General features: G+C 38.1%; 1 long non-coding RNA gene across 1 annotated transcript; it reads left to right on the plus strand.

The window, feature by feature from the left end:
* Nucleotides 1-1,231: 1,231 nt before the first annotated feature.
* On the plus strand, nt 1,232-14,091 carry LOC145555791 (uncharacterized). Its single transcript, XR_014091558.1, has 3 exons — nt 1,232-1,594; nt 13,501-13,578; nt 13,668-14,091. It is a non-coding gene; the product is annotated as an uncharacterized LOC145555791 (long non-coding RNA).
* Nucleotides 14,092-24,138: the final 10,047 nt, after the last annotated feature.

Here is a 24,138-nt window from a genome sequence, read left to right on the forward strand (position 1 = left end):
AAGAACCACATGCGCCACAACAACAGCAGAAATATTACCACCCCAATGCTGGCCGAACCAAACACAAAAACCCTCCTCATCTTCCGACCCTGCTTTGGTAGAAATTAGAACGATGCTGACTAATATGAAGAAGCACATGGAGAGTAAAGATGCCCAAATTGATTCGATCCTAGCACACAATAAAATTGTAGATAATCAAATTGCGCAACTTTCCGCTACTCTACAAGCCCGTCAACAGGGAGCCCTGCCAGCACAACCGACCAGGCCTACTGAGCAAGCCTATGCAATTACTCTAAGGAGTGGTTCAAACTATGAAGGGCCCCTATGCCCAGAGATGATGAACCTGTTTTAATAAATAATGCTAATCTTGATTCCGTTAAACCCGACATTGTAGATAATAGCCCCGCAGGGCTAAAGAATAGTACTAATATATCTTATTTTACATTGCAAGGTACGACTCTAGGGAAGGTACTAGCTCCAGATAAGAGCAATAATGCTCCAAAGCTAGTTATCAAACTTCCATTCCCCAATCGTCACTTGAAAACAAATTTGGATAAGCAGTTTGGTAAGTTTCTGGAGATGGTAAAAGATTTGCAGGTAACAGTTCCCTTCATTGAATTAACTACACAAATTCCTGCATATGCAAAATTTATGAAGGAAATATTGACAAGAAAAAGATCTGTTAGTGAGGTAGAGACAGTAGCTTTCACTGCAGAATGTAGTGTTGTACTTCAAAATAAATCTTCACCTAAATTAAAAGATCCGGGTAGTTTTTCTATCCCTTGTCATATTGGCAATCTAATGATTGATAATGCGTTATGTGATTTGGGCGCAAACGTTAGTGTCACTAGTGGAAAAAATCTCATTCGTAACAGGCTATTTGTAACGGGCAAAGCTATGCCCGTTACATTAAATATATTCGTAACGGGCAAAATAGTGTCCGTTATGAATACTTAGTTATTCGTAACGGGCAAATTAGTGTCCGTTACGAATACTTAGTTATTCGTAACGGGCAAAATAGTGTCCGTTACGAATACTTAGTTATTCGTAACGGGAAAAATAGTGCCCGTTACGAATACTTATTTAGTTGTAACCGTCATCATTTGCCCGTTACGGATATTATATTACAAGTAACGGGCATATTGAGCTCGATACAGCTGCTTGAGCGTGGCCCAAATGATGAGAGGAGCCCATTACTTGGCTTTGGCTTTTTATTAGGGTTTACCTAGCCGTCATTCACCTCTTTTCTCTCATTTCACACTCAGTCACTCTCTCTCCTCTCCTCTCCTCTCCTCTCCTCCATCAATCTTCCCCATTAAATTGGTGATGAAACAAGGCGAGAAAAATGGCGATATGGGACGAGGAGAGAGAAAAAATGGTGAAATTGGGGGTTTTGATGATTTTTAGATCGGAGGGTTTATTGATTTTTCTCTAAGGCTTCTCCATTCTCCAACTCGCTAGATCTAGCTTAGTCAACCCAGCTTTCCTCTTTGTAAAAGAAATAAAATAAAATCAAATTGAATTTCGTCGGTCCAACCAATTGAAGCGTTCCATTGAAGCGCACTTGACGTTCTCCATTGAAGCAGCTTCTGAAGTAAGTTAAAGTTTCTTTTTCTAATCTTATCAATTTCACAATCTAGGGTTTATCTTTGATTTAATTTAATTGTTTAAGGTTCGAATATCTGAATGGTTCAAATTAGTAAGATTACGAAAGATCATAACCAGCGATTATGTTGTTAGAAAACAAAATTATGACCCGAATTTGATAATTGTATCAAATATGCCTTAAATTGTGTGATTTTCCGAGCGTAATTTGATAATTGAATCAAACATGCCTAAATTTATGTGTTTTTTCGAGCCTAATTTGATAATTTATCCTGAAATTATGTGATTTTTGGAGTTTAATTTGATAAACCTAAAATTATGTGATATTTTTAGCGTAATTTGATAATTGAATCAAACGTGCCTTAAATTATGTGAATTTTTTCAAGCCATATTTGATAACTGAATCAAACATGCGTAAATAAATGTGATTTTTCGAGCCTTTAATTTGATGATTGAATCATATATGGTTGCTAATGTATTGCAGAACCCTTTAATGTTAGGATTGAATTATCCAACAATGGTATAAGAATGAAATTGTATTGATTTAGTTGATTAACAATATAAGTATCAAATCTCCAATTATAACGTACTTGCTCTAAGGGTTTATTAATTTTTTAGGGATATTGTTTGTTTTTTGTTTGTTGTTCCTTAGACTGTTCGTTTGATTTAATTTTTTTTTGTTTTCATTTATTAACTATTGAATATCAATTTTTCAGGTCATTATTGAACTATTTGTTAAATTTCTCAATTAGCTGATTTTTAAACTTAAAATTGCATTGATATTTATTTTTTGATTTTTTATTGGTATATCATAGTTCTTTCTTTTCATATTTTACCCTTAAATGTCGTATTTGATTAAACTAATATGGGATGATTCTTTTGGGATGGGGTTACTATAAGAGGTTTGAATTGGGATACTGGGTTGAGAAGATTATGCAGTATATATATAAAGATTGGTTCTTTATGGTAAAATCTTTATAGACAAGGCAATTTTCTTCTTTTTTCTGGGGTTGTTTGACAAATTCAGGGTTTATGGTTTTCAATTGATCGTTTGACTGAAATATGCCAGGGATTTTTTGTGTAATTGTTGACTAGGGGGTTCTTGGAAATTGGAATTATGATGTTGTTGACTTAGAGTTGTGGGAAAGTTTTGGTGCTTAAAGTTTTGATCAGAGTTTGGTAATGTGCTTGGGCAGGGGCGAATCTGTGTAGAGTTACATTGATCATTATGCTAGTGTAGGGAATAATTTCAAGCCTTAATCCCCCCTAGCTTGAACCCCACTGTGATCATACACTAAAGTACGGTGGCGTCCAAAAGGGAAGAAGATAGAGCAAAAGAGTCGCCAACAAGTTTTTAAGGAACTTGTAAACCGTTCACGAGGTGAAGGTTACACCCCTTAACGATCCAAGAGATCATCAACTCCATAAGGTCATGAAACAAATAAGGGTTTGGGGATGAAGGTACAAATCCAACCTAAAAGAGATTGAATCTGCCCTAATAATAGGCCTCTACTTTATTCTGATCGTATTCATGTGCGCTTTCTGATTAACATACAATCAATAGGAGTAACCCTAAACCTGTTTAATCTATGTTGGTTGAATATTAATGCACAAATAAATCTATTATTGGCGATCACTTGAATTATAATCACATTAAACCTAAACAAGATTATTAATTATCTTATTAAGCGTGATTACAAGTACCAAATTCCCTTTAACATGCAATAAAGGTGTGATCAAGCAATAAAAATAAAGCAACATATAATAATAACAATAATCATATTAACCATAATAATAATCATGTTAATATTAAAGCATAATAAACATAGCAAGATCCTAGGCATGATACTAACAAGATTAATAACAAACCCTAGCATGTCACTAAGCAATAAAAATCAAATCTTTAACCCTAACATGATACTAACAATCATAAACATTAGAAAGAGAATAAAAGGCATCATAGCAATCATATTAAATGTTAAAATTGCCCTAGACATGATACTAGGAATCAAAATAACAATCTAAGCATGATATCTACATCATAATATCAATTAAAACCATTAAAGCACTTACTTTGATGCTTCGTACCTCTTTCTAATAACAAAATACACACGTTAGTAACTTCAAGGAAAATAATAATCAAAGCAATTAAATTAAATAATTGAAAGAGAGATTTGGGACCAAACCCTCAGAAATTAAACCTTTCACGTCTAGGGCGAAGGCAACTTCGAATATGGCTAGGTGCTTCTAGATCTTGTGAATGCGGAATTTTGTATGAAAACAAAGTAAGAATCGAAAGATGAATGTATTAAAGAATGCTAATTAAAACTTGGTGAATGAAGAGAATTGGTGAATGATTGATGTAGATGATGAATGAAAACAGAGTTTTTAATACGATATTTATAGAGAAAATCAGCCAAAAAAGATAATTTAACAAAACAGAGTCTGACGCACGCAAACCAAGGTTGGCGCCAACCCTAGCTAGCTGGCGCCAGGCACCAATGGCTAGCGCCAGGCGCCAAGGCCTGGGGTTGGACGCCAGTCTTGATTTTAACGCATTTTCGAAAATCCGATAAGTTTACCGTACTGGAGGATAAAATAATATAATTTCTTCGAAAATGCTATTTGATTTTGATTAAAACTCTGAAAAGTCAACAAAGTCAACTTATCAATGCTAATTGAATTAGGAATGAAAAGAACCTTCTAGAAGGTTCTAGAAGACTAAAACCATTCCTAATTGCATTAGGAATGATAAATCATATTAGGCCCTCCCCTAGATCATTGAGCCGTATATAAAGCTCAAACCGGGCCCAGTTTGGTAAATTGGCCATAACTTCCTCAATATTCATCGGAATTGGGCTTATAATATATCGTTGGAAAGGTCTTTGCAAGCCCCATCCAACTACTTTACTATTGGACCCATATCATGGACCAACCAAACTGTATTGGCTGTTTTCTTAAAATAAAGTTTTCAAAAATAGAAAGAAGAGAAAAGAAACAAAACTTTCTGCAACACTAGACCTTTCCACACTTTCGTTTCATTCGATTATGATTTGACGCGAAAGGTACTCATCACTGGGTTTGGTTTTGGGGAGACACGAATGGGTGTCTACAGAAGCCCCCACTTTGACTGAGTTTGGAGAAACGCGAGTTTCAAAAACAAAAGTCAAAGTATCGATAGGGACGGAGAATGATTCAGAACGTTCTGCGATCCTAAATCACTCTTGTAACGCCGATACCTGCAAACTAGCGTTAGTTAAACAGATAAAAGAGTTAAGAAACACGTATCTTGCACCGTCGAGCACGCGTCTCTGAAAGTAACCGATTTGCTGTCGCTTTACTTTTTTTTTGATGACCTCCTACAAGCTAGAGAATGCCATCCCGCTTGAAAACCGCTACGCCTGTAACTGCTCCCAAATTAGAAGATTGTTTCGCTTGAAACCATCCTCTCCGCAATGATATTACTCCACATCCTAGGGAACACTATCGAAGATTGCTTCTCTTGAAACAATCTCCATTCGCATTGATAATATTCCACGTCCAAGGGAATACTATCGAAGATTGCTTCTCTTGAAACAATCCTCAGTTGTTTGTGACAACTCTCCATAATCCAGGGAACGCCACCTTGCTGTTTCGATGTTCACTCGTCTCTGAACAAAGAGCTTCCTTTTGATATGTTCACGCGCCTCTGAACAAAGAGCTTCTTTTTGATATTATCTTCTGAATGATGTGTCCACGCGTCTCTGAACGAAGAGTTTAATAATAGAATGCCCACGCGTCTCTGAGCAAAGAGCTTGAAAATAGGAAATGTCCACGCGTCTCTGAACAAAAGAGCTTGAATGAAATGTCCACGCGTCTCTGAACAAAAGAGCTTGAAAAGGATTGTCCACGCGTCTCTGAACAAAAGAGCTTGAATGAAATGTCCACGCGTCTCTGAACAATAGAGCTTCGATTGATATGCCCACGCGTCTCTGAGCAAAAGAGCTTGAATGTAATGTCCACGCGTCTCTGAACAAAAGAGCTTTGATGATATGCCCACGCGTCTCTGGAGCAAGAGAGCTTTTGATGGAAATATTCACGCGTCTCTGAACAATAGAGCTTCGGTACTTGAATGTTTGTTGCGATAATGTTCTGAAGAAAAATTTCCGAAGACCAACGTTTGTCGATCTCTAAAGCTCTCCTGAACTCTGCTTTCGCTAAAACCAGTATGCCGGTGTTTCCGTGATGAGCCAATTCTTAGGCGCTTCAAGCTAAGTGAGACGATCTTTCATCAGGTCGACCACTTATTGTGATTGTAATCAAACTGACTACTTAATCATGTCAAATTGCTTATAGGGGCTAACTAGCGCACCAAGGAACCCAAAATTGCTGTATGAAGTCGAAATCACCTTTCTGAGAGGCTTTAAGCTCTGTCATTGCTGAGATATTTCTGGCGCCAAGAATTGATTCTGTCGCCGAACGCTGTGATAGGGTCTTCCCTGTTCTGCTGTACCTGTATTTATTTTTGACTATAGAACTTTGCCAATTTCTTTAATTATCTTAGGGTTGACCTAAGGTTTAATGTAGCTTGACTCATCGACTTGACACGACTCAAGGTATAAACTTGACTCGCTGATTGACTGACTCGAGGTTGACTCGACTCAAACTGTTTGACACATGTGTTAGACTCAAATCAAAGTGATGTGACACGACATGACTCAATGTGTACATGACTTGTGTGTGCATTGTAATGTGATCGTGCGACTCGAAAAATGCAAAAAAAGCAAAAAATTTTCCGTCAATTTTGTGGAGGGTACCGACTTTCTCCCGAAAAAGAAAGACGCGAAAAAGGAATCGAAGTGTGAAGGTGCATGTTGAATGAGCTTAGTCAAAATGTCATTTGATACTATCTCTCAAAGTGCAAGGATTAACCCATCCTAGGCTATCTCAACTGTTGACTCAATGATGAAAGCATTTGGGTAACTTAGGCACGGAGGCTAAGCACTTCGTACTTCGTGATGCAATGACAATTATGAGTGATGTTGATATGATAAGGCATGCTTCAATGTTATGTTAAGATTTCATGACAAAGGGTTCCTAAGGGAAGTATATTTGGTCATGTATCTGTGCGGTGTGTGAAAGTGACACTAAAGTTAGGCCGCAAGAGCTAAGTGTGTGGAGAAAATATTTTAAAAGAGTCAAATGGTGGTGACTCTTAGGCTAGGTAAGCTAATGATGTAGGGATCAAGCCCCCAAGTCTAGCTCTAAGTGAATAGGGATGAGCACAGGGAATCCCTTGATATGATCATGGTGTAAGTGTGTGAATGTGAATATGAATGCATTTTTATTACGGCCGCACCTCGATGTGAGGTTGCCTACGTATCCGTTAGGAATCAGGCTGAACGTAGCTCTAGCCGAACCTCGCACAAGTGTGTATACCTCAAAAAAGGTCTTTTTAAGGATTGTAACGTGGTTAGGCTAAAGGTTTGAAGAAGAAGGGGATAAAGGCTCAAGACCCTAGATACGCCCCCATGGTGTGCAACCTTGTTTTTGAATATTTGTATTTTTATGCTTGAGGTTTTCTACTCTTTTTTAGCTCTTTCTTTTGCTTTAGCATATATTTCATTTTTATAAGTGTGGACAATCCCGATCATGCGGTCTATCACTCACTTGGCATTCATGTTTCTCAGGCACGGTACCGAGCACTTGATAAGAGACGCAATCTGAGACGTGTTCTTATCGAAGATATTTTCATATCAAAGACATTGGAACACTTGCCCTTTTGTACACTTTTATTATTATTATTTTTTATTTTGATCTTCTGAAATCACTCAAGCTTTGTTCTTTGAAAAATGCATAAGTTGCACACCATCCCATCCCAAGGTTAGGTAGATGTAGGTTGAAGAAAGAAAGGTCTATCGTTAGACGAGGCTCAAAGTGGTTTATGAAGAAAGGATCGCATATTTGAAGGGTGAAAGGTGATATGATGTGGCTACAAGGGGTGCCTCAAATCATTGGTATACCTTATGCTTAATTCGACATGGATTTTTTTAATTTTATTTATTTAATGCAATATAATGAAATGATCATATATAAGGAAATAAATGCTCATTTTATTAAAAAGGGAAAAAGGAAAAATCTACATAATTAATCTAAAAGAAAAGAAAAGGGGCCTATGCTAGACTTATTGGGGAAAGGAAAAAATGAAAAAGAAATAGAAAAAGAGGTCATGAAATCTTGTCGTTGAAGCACGCCTCTGTCTTGTGTTGTTTCTTTTATCATCACTCGCTCTTCTTGTTAACTGGAGGTATGGGAAGCTTGTTATTATCAATCAAATGTTGGATAGCCTCCTTTAGCTTCCAATAGCTCTCAGTAGTATGACCCCTACCCTGGTGGTACTTGTAGTGTTCGTCTGGATTCCAACTAGGCAATGTTTTCTTAAGTGGGGGATCTTTAATAGCTCCTATGGGAGTAATGATTCCCTTGGCATGGAGTCGATCGAAAGCATCATTGTAGCTAGTTCCAATAGGGGTAAATTCCCTTTTCAGTTGCTTTCGATTTCCCATGGCTAGGATCTCACTAAGGTCGAAAGTACCAACGCTATTACTAGAGTAGGTGTTTTCGGAAGAAGAAGGACAGTCGTTCTTCTTCCCTTTACAGCCACTGATACTATTGTTACTAATCTTCGCCTTCTTGTCATGCGGAGGAACATGAAGGGAACTTGAATCAATGAGATCTTGAACACGGTCTTTGAGGGCGAGACATACTTCGGTGGTGTGACCATGACCTCTATGGTATCGACAATAAGAATTTGGATCCCAATTGGGAAACCGTTTTTCAGTTGGGGGGTCTTGACTGGGGCCAATGGGGTGGATAAGACCTTGATCGTGAAGACAATTGAAAGTTTCATTGTAAGTCATTCTTATTGGTGTGTATTCTTCAATGGTCCGTTTTGCTTGTGGCTTAGGAGCATTGAGTTATTCATTAAACTCTTGGCGAGAATTTTGTTCAATGGCCATCACCCAATTTGCTAATCCTTCTACCACATTCAAGAGCATGGCAATGACATCTTGCAGTTTTCGAATGTCCTCTTTTAGACTTGACGAGTCTTCCTTGGTATTATCTAAGAAAAGACTTTCATCCTCCTCAATTATGGCCACTTCATCGAGAGAGGTCATATAAGCCGTCTCGATCATAGGCTCTCCTACAAGGGTGATAACAAGTGATGGATCAAAGGATGCTTGGTCATCTTCGATGGCTAGAATCTCGGGAGTTTCATTGTTATCGATCAGATCTTGAATGGCTTCTTTGAGTTTCCAACACTCCTCGGTGTCGTGACCCTTTCCTTGGTGATATTTACAATGCTTATTAGGATCCCACTTAGGTGGCCTGGCTTCTGGAACCGGATCTTTGATGGGCCCTATGGGCATGACTAGTCCTTTGTGATGTAGCTTCTCGAAAGCCGTTTCATAACTCATGCCAAGTGGAGTGAACACCCTCTTTGATCTTTGGATTCGTGGTTTAGAGGCGTTCGTGGCATGTACTTCATTAATGGAAGAGGAAGAAGAAGGATGGTCGTTCTTCTTTCCTCTCGCACCATTGTCTTTCAGAAGGTCATCTTCAATGTCAATGCCTATATTATAGACAACTTTGAAAGTATATAACTTGTGTTGGTACTTTAAGTGTTTTGAATACTTTCCTTGGAGATCCTTGATAAACATCCTCACAGATTCTTTTTCGGTAGGAGACTTGACCATATTAGCGGAAGTTTCCCTCCATTTATTGAAGAAAGAAGTGAACCCTTCGTTTTCCTTTTGTTTTAACATCTCAAGTTGTCTGTGGTCTGTTTCGTCTTGGATGTTGCACTTATATCTATCAACGAAATCGTTTACTATCAATTCCCAGGTAGAGGTTTTCTCCTTGTCGAGGGAGAAGTACCATTGTTGGCAAACGGTTTAAAGAGATAGTGGGAACAGAGAGGGGAAAACCGTCTTATCGATACCCTTAATACTCATTATGGTTTCAAAAGCTCTTAGATGAAAGTAAGGGTTATCTGTTGCCTTGAATTTAGGGATGTCAGTGGCGTTGAACTTATGCGGAAGAAGTTCCTTGTCCAGCGAGACCCCTTGCGAACTCATGCCCTGAAATTTATAGTCACTAGATATCTTGCTTAGACTCTCTTGCATGAGGTTCATCTGTTGTTGCTTCACGGGATCATCGACCTTAAGTGCGAGAAGTTTCAGTGTCTCAGTCACAGTAGCCAATTGGTTCTTAAGATCATTGACTTCTTCTTGAGTTGCCATTATCTTCTTAGCCTTCCTCTTTTGACGAATCGGTTTATCAAAAAGCGAGACTTGAATAAAGAGGTTGTCCTTGATTAATCGCCCTTCTCTCCTTGACCAAGTACTGTGGAAAAGGAATTTGGGGATACTTATTGTTAATTATTGACTCAAACTTTGTTCAACATGCAATGGATAGAGGAAGTGAAGAAAGATGGGAGAATGTGAAGAAGATTTAGGTGGAGGGATATGAAGAATTAGGAATAGAATGTACCTCCCAACTCAAATGACGGAAAAGACCGACTCATGCATGGACCTAAGACATGGCCATGGTGATGTACTCAACGTGTGTGCTAAGACTAGTGAGTGTAGATGGTACGTTAAGACTCGTGTCATGACCATGTGGCTAAACTATGTGACTAAGACTCGATTAATGACTTGACAAGGTGTTATTGACAGCGAAAATTAACCGAATTAAACAAAGGACTGATTAATTAGACCCTAGGTGATGACTCGACCAATAATCCGAACTGTCGGCCAAGCGACAGGACTGGCGTCACACTGTGGAGCTTGGCGCCAGACAACATAGCTGTCGTCAGGCGCTACACTCCATAGTGTGGCGCTACAGCTCAGACCTTGGCGCCAATAGTGGAGCTTCGGTCTGGGACTGTTTTCGGTATTATTAGTCAACGGGGGTTAGCCTAAAGTCGTACTAGGTCAATTCCGATTAAAATATTAGACTTCATTGATTCAAATTAATTAATTAATTAATTAATTAATTAGGCAAAGTTCTTTAAGTCATTAATTTATTTAATCTCAACACAAGTCAACAAACGGTTAAGAGAAACATAGAATATATATGCATAACAAATAATGCACAATTAGTCAAGTAGGCACAATATGATGCAATGTGTTTGCAACCTAACCATGGCTCTAGTTCTCTAATGTTCGGGATATGGTTTAGTCAATAGAGAATCCGTGGTTAATTGTCCGGATGCACCGCGCGGAAGCCTAACCGTGAAGGGTTGGCGCGAGTGGATGGGACACCGCAAGCTTTAGAAAAAACTCGCTTCCATGGTTTGGTGAATTCAACATCTCGGATGTACCCTTTGTTGCACGGAGCGTTCAATTGGGTAGATGGAGCACGAATTCCCAGAGGGTTATGTCCATATGTAGAACACATATGGGTTTCAGAAAAGTGAGAAAAAATTCAGTCAGGAAGTAGGATCGAGCAAACAATACGAAAAACCAGTCGAAATTAGAACGCATATTTCTGGCTCGGTATTGGGGGAAATTGGCGCCAGCAATCAGAGACTGGCGCCAACTTTTAACTGTAGCGCCTGACGCCAATACTGGCGTCTGGCGCTACGGCTAAAAGTGTGGTGCCAAGCTCTGGCCCCTGACGCTACTTCCCACATGCCTCATCAGCTTTCTGTGCTCGATAAAATCTTCTAGTTTCGTGCGGTGTTATTTCAGTCCTAGTTGTGAAAGACATTCCTCAAATTTCCTACGTGTAAAATCCTATGTTTTTGACTCATTACGGATGGTCTTTCCAATGAGATCCTTTTTATGCATATGACGATAATGTTAATCAAAATTACGCACATGAAATACTTAGAACTTTTCGAGTCTCATCCACTCATTCTAAATCATTGCCGAAACAAATTCAGGAATTAAAATAGAAATCCCCCCCAGTGGAGTCGCCAAAAACTGTAGGGAATAATTTCAAGCCTTAATCCCCCCTAGCTTGAACCCCACTGTGATCATACACTAAAGTACGGTGGCGTCCAAAAGGGAAGAAGATAGAGCAAAAGAGTCGCCAACAAGTTTTTAAGGAACTTGTAAACCGTTCACGAGGTGAAGGTTACACCCCTTAACGATCCAAGAGATCGTCAACTCCATAAGTTCATGAACCAAATAAGGGTTCGGGGATGAAGGTACAAATCCAACCTAAAAGAGATTGAATCTGCCCTAATAATAGGCCTCTACTTTATTCTGATCGTATTCATGTGCGCTTTCTGATTAACATACAATCAATAGGATTAACCCTAAACCTGTTTAATCTATGTTGGTTGAATATTAATGCACAAATAAATCTATTATTGGCGATCACTTGAATTATAATCACATTAAACCTAAACAAGATTATTAATTATCTTATTAAGCGTGATTACAAGTACCAAATTCCCTTTAACATGCAATAAAGGTGTGATCAAGCAATAAAAATAAAGCAACATATAATAATAACAATAATCATATTAACCATAATAATAATCATGTTAATATTAAAGCATAATAAACATAGCAAGATCCTAGGCATGATACTAACAAGATTAATAACAAACCCTAGCATGTCACTAAGCAATAAAAATCAAATCTTTAACCCTAACATGATACTAACAATCATAAACATTAGAAAGAGAATAAAAGGCATCATAGCAATCATATTAAATGTTAAAATTACCCTAGACATGATACTAGGAATCAAAATAACAATCTAAGCATGATATCTACATCATAATATCAATTAAAACCATTAAAGCACTTACTTTGATGCTTCGTACCTCTTTCTAATAACAAAATACACACGTTAGTAACTTCAAGGAAAATAATAATCAAAGCAATTAAATTAAATAATTGAAAGAGAGATTTGGGACCAAACCCTCAGAAATTAAACCTTTCACGTCTAGGGCGAAGGCAACTTCGAATATGGCTAGGTGCTTCTAGATCTTGTGAATGCGGAATTTTGTATGAAAACAAAGTAAGAATCGAAAGATGAATGTATTAAAGAATGCTAATTAAAACTTGGTGAATGAAGAGAATTGGTGAATGATTGATGTAGATGATGAATGAAAACGGAGTTTTTAATACGATATTTATAGAGAAAATCAGCCAAAAAAGATAATTTAACAAAACAGAGTCTGACGCACGCAAACCAAGGTTGGCGCCAACCCTGGCTAGCTGGCGCCAGGCACCAATGCCTAGCGCCTGGCGCCAAGGCCTGAGAATGGACGCCAGTCTTGATTTTAACGCGTTTTCGAAAATCCGATAAGTTTACCGTACTGGAGGATAAAATAATATAATTTCTTCGAAAATGCTATTTGATTTTGATTAAAACTCTGAAAAGTCAACAAAGTCAACTTATCAATGCTAATTGAATTAGGAATGAAAAGAACCTTCTAGAAGATTCTAGAAGACTAAAACCATTCCTAATTGCATTAGGAATGATAAATCATATTAGGCCCTCCCCTAGATCATTGGGCCGTATATAAAGCTCAAACCGGGCCCAGTTTGGTAAATTGGCCATAACTTCCTCAATATTCATCGGAATTGGGCTAATAATATATCGTTGGAAAGGTCTTTGCAAGCCCCATCCAACTACACTACTATTGGACCCATATCATGGACCAACCAAACTAGATTGGCTGTTTTCTTAAAATAAAGTTTTCAAAAATAGAAAGAAGAGAAAAGAAACAAAACTTTCTGCAACACTAGACCTTTCCACACTTTCGTTTCATTCGATTATGGTTTGACGCGAAAGGTACTCATCACTGGGTTTGGTTTTGGGGAGACACAAATGGGTGTCTACAGCTAGTTTTGTCTGAAATTGCTCCTCCATGAGTTGTTTATATTGCAGGCGCCTTTGTGATTTTGACCCTATGTCTTTCATTATACCTTGTCTTTGAGCACCTTTCTACATATAAAGAATCCAGAGGTTTGATTCCAATCCCTTCAATTTGTATCTTCTTAAATATTTTACCTTCACGTGTTGAAACTAATCCTTTTGTATGGTATTGCATTTAGGAGCAAAAATATCTGATTGGAGTCGTCTTAATGGTACATGCTATTCTATTGAATCAGTAAGGTCCAACAATGGGTGAACTTTGTGTGATACAACTGTCACTGTCTTGATTAATGCTTAATACAAAAAAATAAAATAAAAAAAATAAAAACATTGAACATATGAAACCCCTTTGGCTGATAAAAAACAGAACTAATAATTCGAGCTCTAACAGTACCAATACCGATGAGTTCACTAGTGTTTTTGCATAGGCAGAGACTGATAAATTTTAGCAGCCATTTTCCCCTTTTTTTTTTCCCTTATTGTGCTTGCTTTATGAGCTCCAACTGGTATGTAATTTTTGCTAGTGATTTATATTGATCATATTAGTCCTTAGATTTCTATATGTACAAGCTTGGTACTTTACTCCTGAAAATAAATAGAGAAGAACAAATATATATATGTGGCATACTTAGGGGCTGGGGTACCGAATGATATGGGGTGCTGGTTTACAGGTTTTAAGTTTGGAGGGATTTTTGCTGAGATTTGCTATTGAAATTTATAATATAACAAAATTTTCAGGTTATTAAGGTTCCTTCCGGAGTATCTATCCTTCGAGCTTCAATATGACATTAGTAAAAAAAGAAAGGTTGGTGCATATAAATACTTCCTGTAGCTTCTTTTTTTTTTTTTTTAAATTTTTTGTTTTTAACTTGTTTTTTTTTTTTTTTTTGTTTTTATCTCTTATTGTAGCTCATACATAAACATAATCCATTATATTGGTAAGCACATATAAATCTCAAACTGCATTTTTTTTTTGGCAGCTGTCAAACTGCTTATTATATCAGTGTGTAGTTTCAATGCAAGTTGTGTGTGTAAAACTAACTTTTGATTCACTAGGTATGTATCCGATAATCGTTGTGCATACATGGAGATTTTCTTGGCCTCCATTTGTTTTTATGGTGATGATTGTTGCAAAGGCTTCACAAGAAAGATCGAGGCTTGTGATGAAGATGAAGATTTTGTTCTGTTTGACGGAGCCTTGGGATATCACAATTCTCATGAAACCGTATACCTAACGGGGCCTAGACGTAGTTATCGCGGTGATTATTTTTAAATTGACGTCAACCTCAAGGATGGCAAGGGTCGTGAAATAAGTTGTGGGGGGTGTGGGATATGATTTCAGCAACGCATATGTATTTTATAATATGCGCTTGTGTTCAATAATCCGGGGCAAACATTGTTCTAAGGAAAAATAAATTGTTCTTCTTGTTGTTGTTTTTTTTTTTTTTTTTTTTTTTTTTTTTTTTTTTTGTGGCCAACTGTATTAATTAAAAATTGTGGATTAAATAAAAATTTACATTGATAGAATAAGCACAAAATTTCGACAGCCCAACAAATTATGCTGGGATTTTTTTTTAATTGAGGCTAAATGTATTTGTAACGGGCAGTTGAAATGCCCGTTACGAATAACCCGTTATTCGTAACGGGCATTTTAGCTGCCCGTTACGAATAACCCGTTATTCGTAACGGGAATTTGAAATGCCCGTTACAAATAACCCGTTATTCGTAACGGGCACTTAAGGTTATTCGTAACGGGCAGCTAAAATGCCCGTTACGAATAACGGGTTATTCGTAACGGACACTGCCCGTTACGAATAACATTTGCTATCCGTAACGGTAGCATACGTAACACCCGCTGCCCATTACGGATAGGCCTTTTTTGCCCGTTACGAATAGCTATTTTTCCACTAGTGTGTTATGCCATTATCTGTGTGTTCCAAGCTAAATATGGGTAAATTAAAAGCTACTAATATTACTCTACAAATGGCTGCCCGTTCTTTCAAATACCCCTTAGGTGTTTTAGAGGATGTTTCTGTTAGAGTAGGTAAATTTTATATACCTGTTGATTTTGTTTTTCTTGATATGGCTGAGGATACGCAAACCCCAATTATTTTTGGTAGACCATTCCTTAACACTGCAGGAGCAATTATAGATGTGAGATGTGGCAAATTGACACTATCAGTAGGGGACGATAAAATTATTTTTAATCTTAATAATACCCCTAAAAGCCCCATGACAGAGGAGAAGTACTTTAGTGTTGATGTGGTTCAAAATTGTTCTAACAAGCCCCAAGCTCTTGTAAAAGATCCCTTGGAGGCGGTGTCTTGTGTTGCATCCTTTACAGATGAGATAGACAAATGACAGAAGGAAGTTGATGCAATAGAAAGAGCCCTCTACACTGTCTGTCTTGGCTTTGAAATGAGAAGGTGGAATTAAACAAGCAAGCTATTGTAATTGAGCCTACAATAAGTGTTCCGCCAGATCGAGTTGCAAGTGCTAAATGTAGTGACAATTTTAAGCAACCATCGATCGAAGAGGGATCTCTAGTGCATAGCATTGAAGAACCCCCAGTCCAAGTCAAGGAAGATCCACCAGATAAAGTGACTTGGCGTCCCACAAGGTATGTCAGGAAGCCGTGTCGTGGCCTAAACACCGCTCGGCCAGGTGAGAAACCACCCGACCAAGCGTTAGGCCAAGGGTCCTAGTTCTTGTACTTGGTAAGAAGGTCGTGCGGGACCTAGATAAACCAGCGCTTTGCGGGAGGCAACTCGTATTTTAATGCTTTTTAGGCTAGTCTTTCTTCCTTTTTCTTATGAGAGGAGAGAGGAGGGAGTTGAATGAGTTTTATGAGTTTTTGTACAGGTTTGAAGGTAAAGAGTTATCCAAAAATTGAAGAAAACAAAAAAAAATCGTCCAATTAGCCTCGGACCCAATCGGGCGAAGCTCGCCCGACCGGGTGCGAGAGTAAGGGTTAAAAAGGCTTAATTTTTGCCCGGCCGGGCGAAGCTCGCCTGACCGGGCGCGAGAGTAAGGTTAGAAAATCGGGAATTTTTGCTCGATCGGGCGAATGCCGCCCGACCGGGCGCAAAATTTCACGTATACGAACATTTTAGATCGCCCGATCGGGCGAAGGGCGCCCGATTGGGCGCGAGAGAAGAGAAATTTTTGGGCATTAGATTGCCCGACCGGGCGAAGGGCGCCCGACCGGGCGCGAGAGCAGCGAAACATAAATACCCAGATTGCCCGATCGGGCGACACCCGCCCGACCGGGCGCGATACACCCCGCGTCCTTCTTCTTCTTCTTCTTTCTTCTTTCTTTCTTCATTTCTTTCTTTTTCCTCCATAACTTTCTCTCTCTAAAACTCTATTTTTCTCTACCTTCTGTCTAAGTTTTCTTCTCCATCTCTTACCCAAATCCAATAATTTTTACATATTCTTAATCCTCTCTTCATCCTCTACAATCCTACATAAAAATCTTCAAGTTCCACTCAAATAATTTTTATACCCATTCTAAAAAATGGCGGCAAAGAGGGAAAGAACACTTCTAGGGGAAAGCTCAAGCCAACAATACGACCCGGCGTTGTAACTACCACATTGGCCGTCGATCAAGATAGCAACTCCGGAACAGAAGGAAAAGCTTGAGCAGCTCTACGGGCGAGAGGTAATTCCTTCACGGTGGTTACACCGCCCTACTCTGTAAGCATTGGGATTATATGACTATATTAGGAGATTTTCGAACGATATTGGTATGAGGAAATTTGTTGATATGCATTATTCCACTTATCGTGAATTAACTTGTGAATTTCTTTCTTCTTTGCATGTTCATAACCACAAAACTGGGCCAAAATTGATATTTAGGTTAAATAATAGGAATATTACTTTAACTTTTGTTGATTTTTGTAAATTATTTGATTTGGAACCTGATTTGCCTCACCAATGGCATGCTGAATATAAAATGGATGATATTTATACTACTTTGACTGGTTTGCCGGCGCCTAATGCCCAACATGCTAGTGCTAAACCAATCCATCACCCTGTTCCCAAAATTTGGCAAATATTTGCAGGTGTTAGCTTTTTAGGTAGGAACGAGCCCCATAACTGTCAGACCAATGAACTTGCTGTTATTGGCCATTATGTGTACGAGTTCGGGAAGCTTAACATAGCTAGGTATATCATCCACCGCTTAGCTAGACATGCCACAACTAGTAACGCCTCTAGTACCCCTATCCGTCTAGGTGGCCTTATCACTAGGATCGCTATTAAGAAGGCCGGTTTTGTAGAGACTAGACCACACCAGATGACTAACTGTGGACCGAAAACCTACATGACCACTAGGTACCTAGAGGAGTTGGGTTGGGTACGATCGGATAGTGAGCAGACCCCCACTGGTGTATTAGGACTAGGATTGAGCAGCCATTGCCTATCTTTTCCTTACCTAGTCCTGACTTCCTGACTTGACCGCCTTTCCCCCTGGGCAAGAGTCCTACACGTACGACCTTTTAGTTGCCTATTGTAGACACCTAAAAATGTCTCCCCAAAACCAAACCCGATGATGAACAACCTTTCACCGCCATTATTGGTCGGGTTGAGTATTAAATCTTGGAGTGCTTAAATCCATATTTCCATTTCATAAACCAACCCAATTCCTAGCCCATTTCCCCAAACCATAACTTATTTTCCTCTTTTCGTGCCTTTAAACCCAAAATAATTCATTTCGTGTCCTTTAAAATCATTCATTTCGAGTCCTTTTTATAAAAATGTTTAAACCAATTTATTTTGGTCCATTATATGGGTCCAATGATTAAATAGTTGGATGGGGATTTAAAAGAGCTTTCCAACGATATATTATAAGCCCAAATCCGAGTTATAACGAATAAGTTATGGCCAAAATATTAAATTGAGCCCAAACCGAACCTAAGCCCACCTTACCTACGACCCAATGATCATGTGGAGGGTCCAAATTATTTAATCCCATTCCTAAAACAATTAGGATTAATTAGAAGTTTATAAAAGATCTTAATTATTCTTTTTGAAAAGATAAGATTAACGAGTTTGAAATTGAATAAAACTTTTCTTTTTGAAAATCCTATTTATTTCCGAATTGAAAGACGTTCAAAGATAGACAGATATTATTTTCGTGCATCATATTTTTTATCTAAATTTTATAAGGTTGGATAGCCCTTGAAATTATCTTTCCAATGATATATTATAATATCAATTCCGAGCTATAACGAAAAAGATATGAATTAAATAAAAATCTCTATACAAAACTGATACCGTCCCACTATTTCTGTCATATCTTTCAGTTTACAAAATATTTTAATCTGATTATAATTGGATTAGATAGTAGATTTCAAGAGCTTTCCAACGATATCTTATTTATCTTATTCCGGTTTCTGGATCAAAAGATATGATAAAAACAAAAACCGCAAAAACTGCTGTCTATCGCAAGAGTTTTATCCGATTCGAATTCTTATCTTGTTTTTTCGACCCTTCTTTTTGCTCTATAAATAGAGGTCATATCTCCCCTTTTTTCAATCATCAACAAGCTTGATCATCAAATCCTTCTCTCTTTCTCTCTTTGACACCAATAATCATTCTCTTCTCTTTCTCTCATATTCTAAGCCTTAAACCTGTATTCCTAATTACACCATTCTTCCCTTAAGCACTCCAAGGAGTCTATACTAAACCCGAGGTTCCGTCCTTAAACCAAGGCGTTAAAGGTATAAATAACTGAGGGTTTGGACCAAATCAAATTTACATTTATTTAATTTAATTTTCATTTGATTTATTTTTTATTGAAGTTACTAACAATTTATTCATGATGTAGCAATTTTAAGGAACGCGCGGAATGTGAGTAATTAATTAATTTAATTACTCTTATTTTATTTTTAATATTGCTAGTATCATGATTAGGGTTGTTATTATTATTATTTGATTTGGCTAACACTATTATTGTTAAATTGCTTCCAATATTAATGTTTATTCTATTATATTTTTTATGATCACCATATTGCATGTTAAAGGGAATATGTAATTGAAAATCACGCCTAATAAGATAATTTGGACAACTGGTTTAGGTTCCTTTTAATCTTGTTGTTTAATCAAGTGATCACAAATATTTTAGAATTGCTGGACAGCTACCTTGAGACTGTGCAAAGTTAGATGCAGACAGGACAGAAAATGGGATTGGATGCTTGTGTGCAGGGATGGCTACACGCACTGTGGACAAACTCAGCAGAATGGGATGGATGAGCCTACTTAAATGATGGAAGCACTGCTTGAAGGGGTTAACTGGGCTCTGAATTTGAAGCAGCTGCACTTGAAGATTATCACTAAAGACAGAAGACTGATGGCTTGGATGCAGGGAGATCTTGCAGGGGCATTAGATGCTAGAGGAGTCATCAGCAAATTAGAAAGACGTATGCCTTTATTTCACTGTTTATGTATTACTCTTTTACCTAGGGGCTGAGGCCTTTTTCTCTGCTGTCAAAAAAAAAAAAAAAAAAACAAATATTTTAGAATTATATGTTGCATTAATATTAAACCAATTTAGCATAATAATAGTTTGGAGCAAATTGAATCTTTGTTTGCATGCCTTTGAGATCGCAGGAAACACTTTTCACTATAAGAATCGAGTAGAGGCCAATATGGGCGAATGTGACTCCATGACTCACTTCGTACCATCATCCCCGATCCTCCTTTCATGGTTCCGAACCATATGGAGTTAGTAATCTCATGGATTATGAATGGGGTGTAACCTTCACGGGTCAATCGTTGTTGCCTATCGTTGTCCCTTAATCATGGTTGCCTTAAATAATCCGTGAACGGTTTACAAGTTCCTTACAAAACTTGTTGGCGGCTCCCTACTTTCCTTGTCCCTAATCGTATTATGTCAATTCCCACTTCCTATGAGTGCCAAGCATATTCACAACATGCTTTAACGTAGTCACACTTCGAGCGACGCCTACACCTATGCTAGGGGGCAAACACCACCAGTACCACCACCAGTTCCACCACCCCAGCCTGAGCCCGAGGTAGTGCGCTCACCACCTCACATGTCTCATTCTGTCCCCCACGTCGACTCTTACCCAGTTTGGGACCTTCAGAGTATAGGTCATGCTTTAGGCCGTATCGAGCATTCCCACACTGACCTTAGGAGGATGGTAGGCTCCATTGACCATAGGTTAGGGTACCTTGAGAGGAACCAGGGTAGAGCTCTCTACCCTATGTATGATGATTATGCTCGTCGGGGCAACATTCCCGACGATGCCATTTACCCTGACTGGTTTCAGCCTTTACCCCAGGGATACGATAGGGATCCCACTGCCCATGGTATTTATACTGATTATTCTGCCTTCCATGGGTACGACCAGGACATTCCTTTTGGGGGACCGGCCGGGGGGGGGGGAGTTTTCACGCTGATTATTTTGGTGGTAGCACTTTTGGTGTAGGTGGTGCAGGTGGCAGCGGAGGTGGAGGTTTCGGCTCTATGGATGAGGACTAGCTATGCTGGGCTAGTTCCCGAGCCAATGAGGACATTGTCTGATTTTGGCTTGGGGGAGATGTTGGATTTGGTATCTTTCATTTTCTCTTTTCTTTTGTTTTTGGTGTGTTTTTTTAGTTTAGATTTATTGCTTGTTAGGTTAGTTTTATTGCTTTTTTATGAAAAAATACAAAAATAAAAAAAATTGAAAAATAAAAAAAATCCACAAATATGTTCCAATGAATTGTAAATCATGCTTCCCTGTGCCCCATACTTGGAACATATTGTTTTGATTCTTGGTATATGATGATAAGCATTGTGGATTTGTTGATCATGATTTGATATTTGATTGCCTTGAAACCTTAACATGCGTCAGTTTTGCCCAACTGCTTGTGAATATAGTGCTTGACTGGTTGATTTGGTTAGGAATGTGTGTTAGTTCCTGGTATGTCAATAAATTTGAGTATTGGTTTTCAACTACAAGTAATGTTTATATCACTCATAATTAGGCACATTGTGGAGGATGAAGGCATTTGTTCTTTTAGGTGGCCTTCAGATGATTTAGATACATTTGTTCCCTTCTTGCTACCCATGTTGTTGCCTTGACCTTTTTATTGTTTATTAGCCACATTACAAGCCGATTTGCCCCGTTGGTTACTAGTCCCAAGCTTGGCTTGGGGGAGCTATTAGTGAGTGAGGTGAGGGAGTTTGTAGTGTGCTTATTATTTGCACAATTTGGGTGGGTTTTGAAAAGTTATTTTGTTCTTGATCATGTTTATTTTTGATGAGTTTGAAAGTTATATTTTCTTGAAAAAATAAAGTATGATGTTATGAAAAAAAAGAGAGAAATTCAAAGAAAAAAATAAGTGAACTTCAAGAGAAATAAAAAAATTGTTCAATGTTCAAATGTTCTAGTTGGAGTTTAATCAAAGGAAAGAAAAAAATTGAGCTTCAATGAAAATATTCAAGTTTGGAAAATAAAGTTTGTTTATTCACTCCAGTTCTTCATTATTATATCTTATGAGTGAAATTTGTAAGTGTTGGGATTGTTGTTTATGATTGGAGTATATTTGGTGGATTTTTGTTAGAGTTGGTTATGTAGGAGATGTTGATCATTATTTATTTTGATCATGGGTTTTACTAGTATTTGCTCCCTTAAGCATATCTTTTCTCCCACTTGTTCCCAAATGATTCCTACCCTTTACCCTAGCCGCACATTACAAGCTTTAAAGACCTTCCGACCTTTGTGCATAGAGTTGTATGAATGTGAAAGTGTTGTTTATCAATGCAAGTTATGATTTGACATATTTTGAGTCGACTAGTAGTTTGAGTGTACATCTTTTTATACACACGAGAGTGTGAGTTGGGAGGGCATTGTTCACATAAAGGGGTTGGTTGGAGAGCGATCGAGTACATCTTTTACTCGCCACATAAATGAGAGTTGAGTGTATGAGCACTAGTCTTGAATTCTATATGCTCTTGTGGTTTGCTCTATTTGACAATCATTAGGGAGAAAGGGTAATTGGACGGATTTGATTGGTTGACTTTGAAGCATGTTTATTAGATTTACCTTGAATTGTTTGTGCTTAATTTTTACTTTTTGTGGTAAAGCATATTTATTTATTCATTGATGAGATCTTTTCTTAGGGACAAGCAAAGGTTTGGCTTGGGGGAGTTTGATATGTCTATTTTATATAGTGTTTTACCCCCGTCCCTTGGTCATAATTAGTAGTGTTTTTGGCTCTTTAGAGCCAATTTTATTACTAATTGGTGTTTTCTAGTGTTTTCGTAGATTTAGTTGACTTTTGTAGGGATTTGCACTTTTGGTGCATTTTCCCGAGATATTATGGAGCAACTACGAGCATTTGAGAAGCACAACCAATTTCTATAGCCCAGGGCCGGTTAGAGCCATCGAACCAATGATTAAGGGCTCGGTATATGTGATACCGGGGCATTTGGACCGAGTATTCAAGACTTGAAGAGGAAATCTGGATTGGCCCGAAGAATTGGATCCCAATCGAAGTCCAAATAGTGGCCTAAGAGTGTCGCCCGGCCAAAGGAGATACCGCCCGAAGGCACCCCCGGCCGGGCGAGGGAAGCAAGGTCGACACTCGGGCCGGGCGTGAGAAACATACCTGATGAGCAAAAAGGCTCGTCCGATTGGGCGGTGCCTCGCCCGATCGGGCGCGTGTTATTTTTAGGAGACGATTAGCGTCATTTAAGTTTGTTTTAGTTTAGGATTCTTGCTTAATATAAATACTTCTCCGTTAAGCGAGTTTAGTATCTTCTTTTACTCTTTCTTAATTCTTCTCTTAGATTTTTTCTCTCTATTTAGCTTTTAGAGTAGTTTCTCTCTCTCATATACTTTGTTCTTAACTCTACTCTTAATTCCAGATTACCTTGGTAACAATTTCTTCTACTTTAATCTCAGTTATTTATTTTAATTCTTTCATCATGTCTTATTTTATTGCTTTGATTAGTTTAGAGTTAATTATGCGTGAGTAGTTTCCTTTCTAGGGTTTGTGGGGATCCATAAATAATATGAAGGGGTAATTTATTGTTGTTAATTATCAATGCTAGATTAATTTCCTATTGATTGATTTAATGCTGTGTCACTAGATTAGGCCTGATCTTTTATGCATGAGTTTGACAATATTGATTCGAGAGATGAGAACTGATGTTTAGGTCTAGTTTCAATAGGCAGGTTGATTTATAAATGGTTAATTCGAGATTCGAGAGATGAGCTTTAATACCGGTAAATTAATTGTGTGATTGTAGTACGTAGCGAAAGCCCTTTATGATCTGATTAATTTATGTATTGATGATTGATTATTATGTTTTACCCTGGAATGTTATTTATTGGTGAACCCATGCCCTAGGCCTTTTATTCATTGTTTTCTACTTACTCTTAATTTTCGTAGTTTAGTTTCCTTTGATTATAATATTTTGGTTACTTTATAATTTAGATTGCTTGAATTAATTAGGAATAGAAAGTCTCGTTTCCCTGTGGATTCGACCCTACTTCCCTATCCATTTTAGTTAGTGGTTTTAGGAATTACTTTTGATTAGGTGATACGACTTTAGCCTGTCAAACACAGACAGGGCTATCAGACTTTTGTTCTGGGACGGGTTGTGGATGATGCGGCTCATCGGAAGCGGGTTAA

The sequence above is a fragment of the Chenopodium album genome, chromosome 8 (assembly GCF_948465745.1).
Source record: "Chenopodium album chromosome 8, dcCheAlbu1.1, whole genome shotgun sequence".
Lineage (NCBI taxonomy): Eukaryota > Viridiplantae > Streptophyta > Magnoliopsida > Caryophyllales > Amaranthaceae > Chenopodium > Chenopodium album.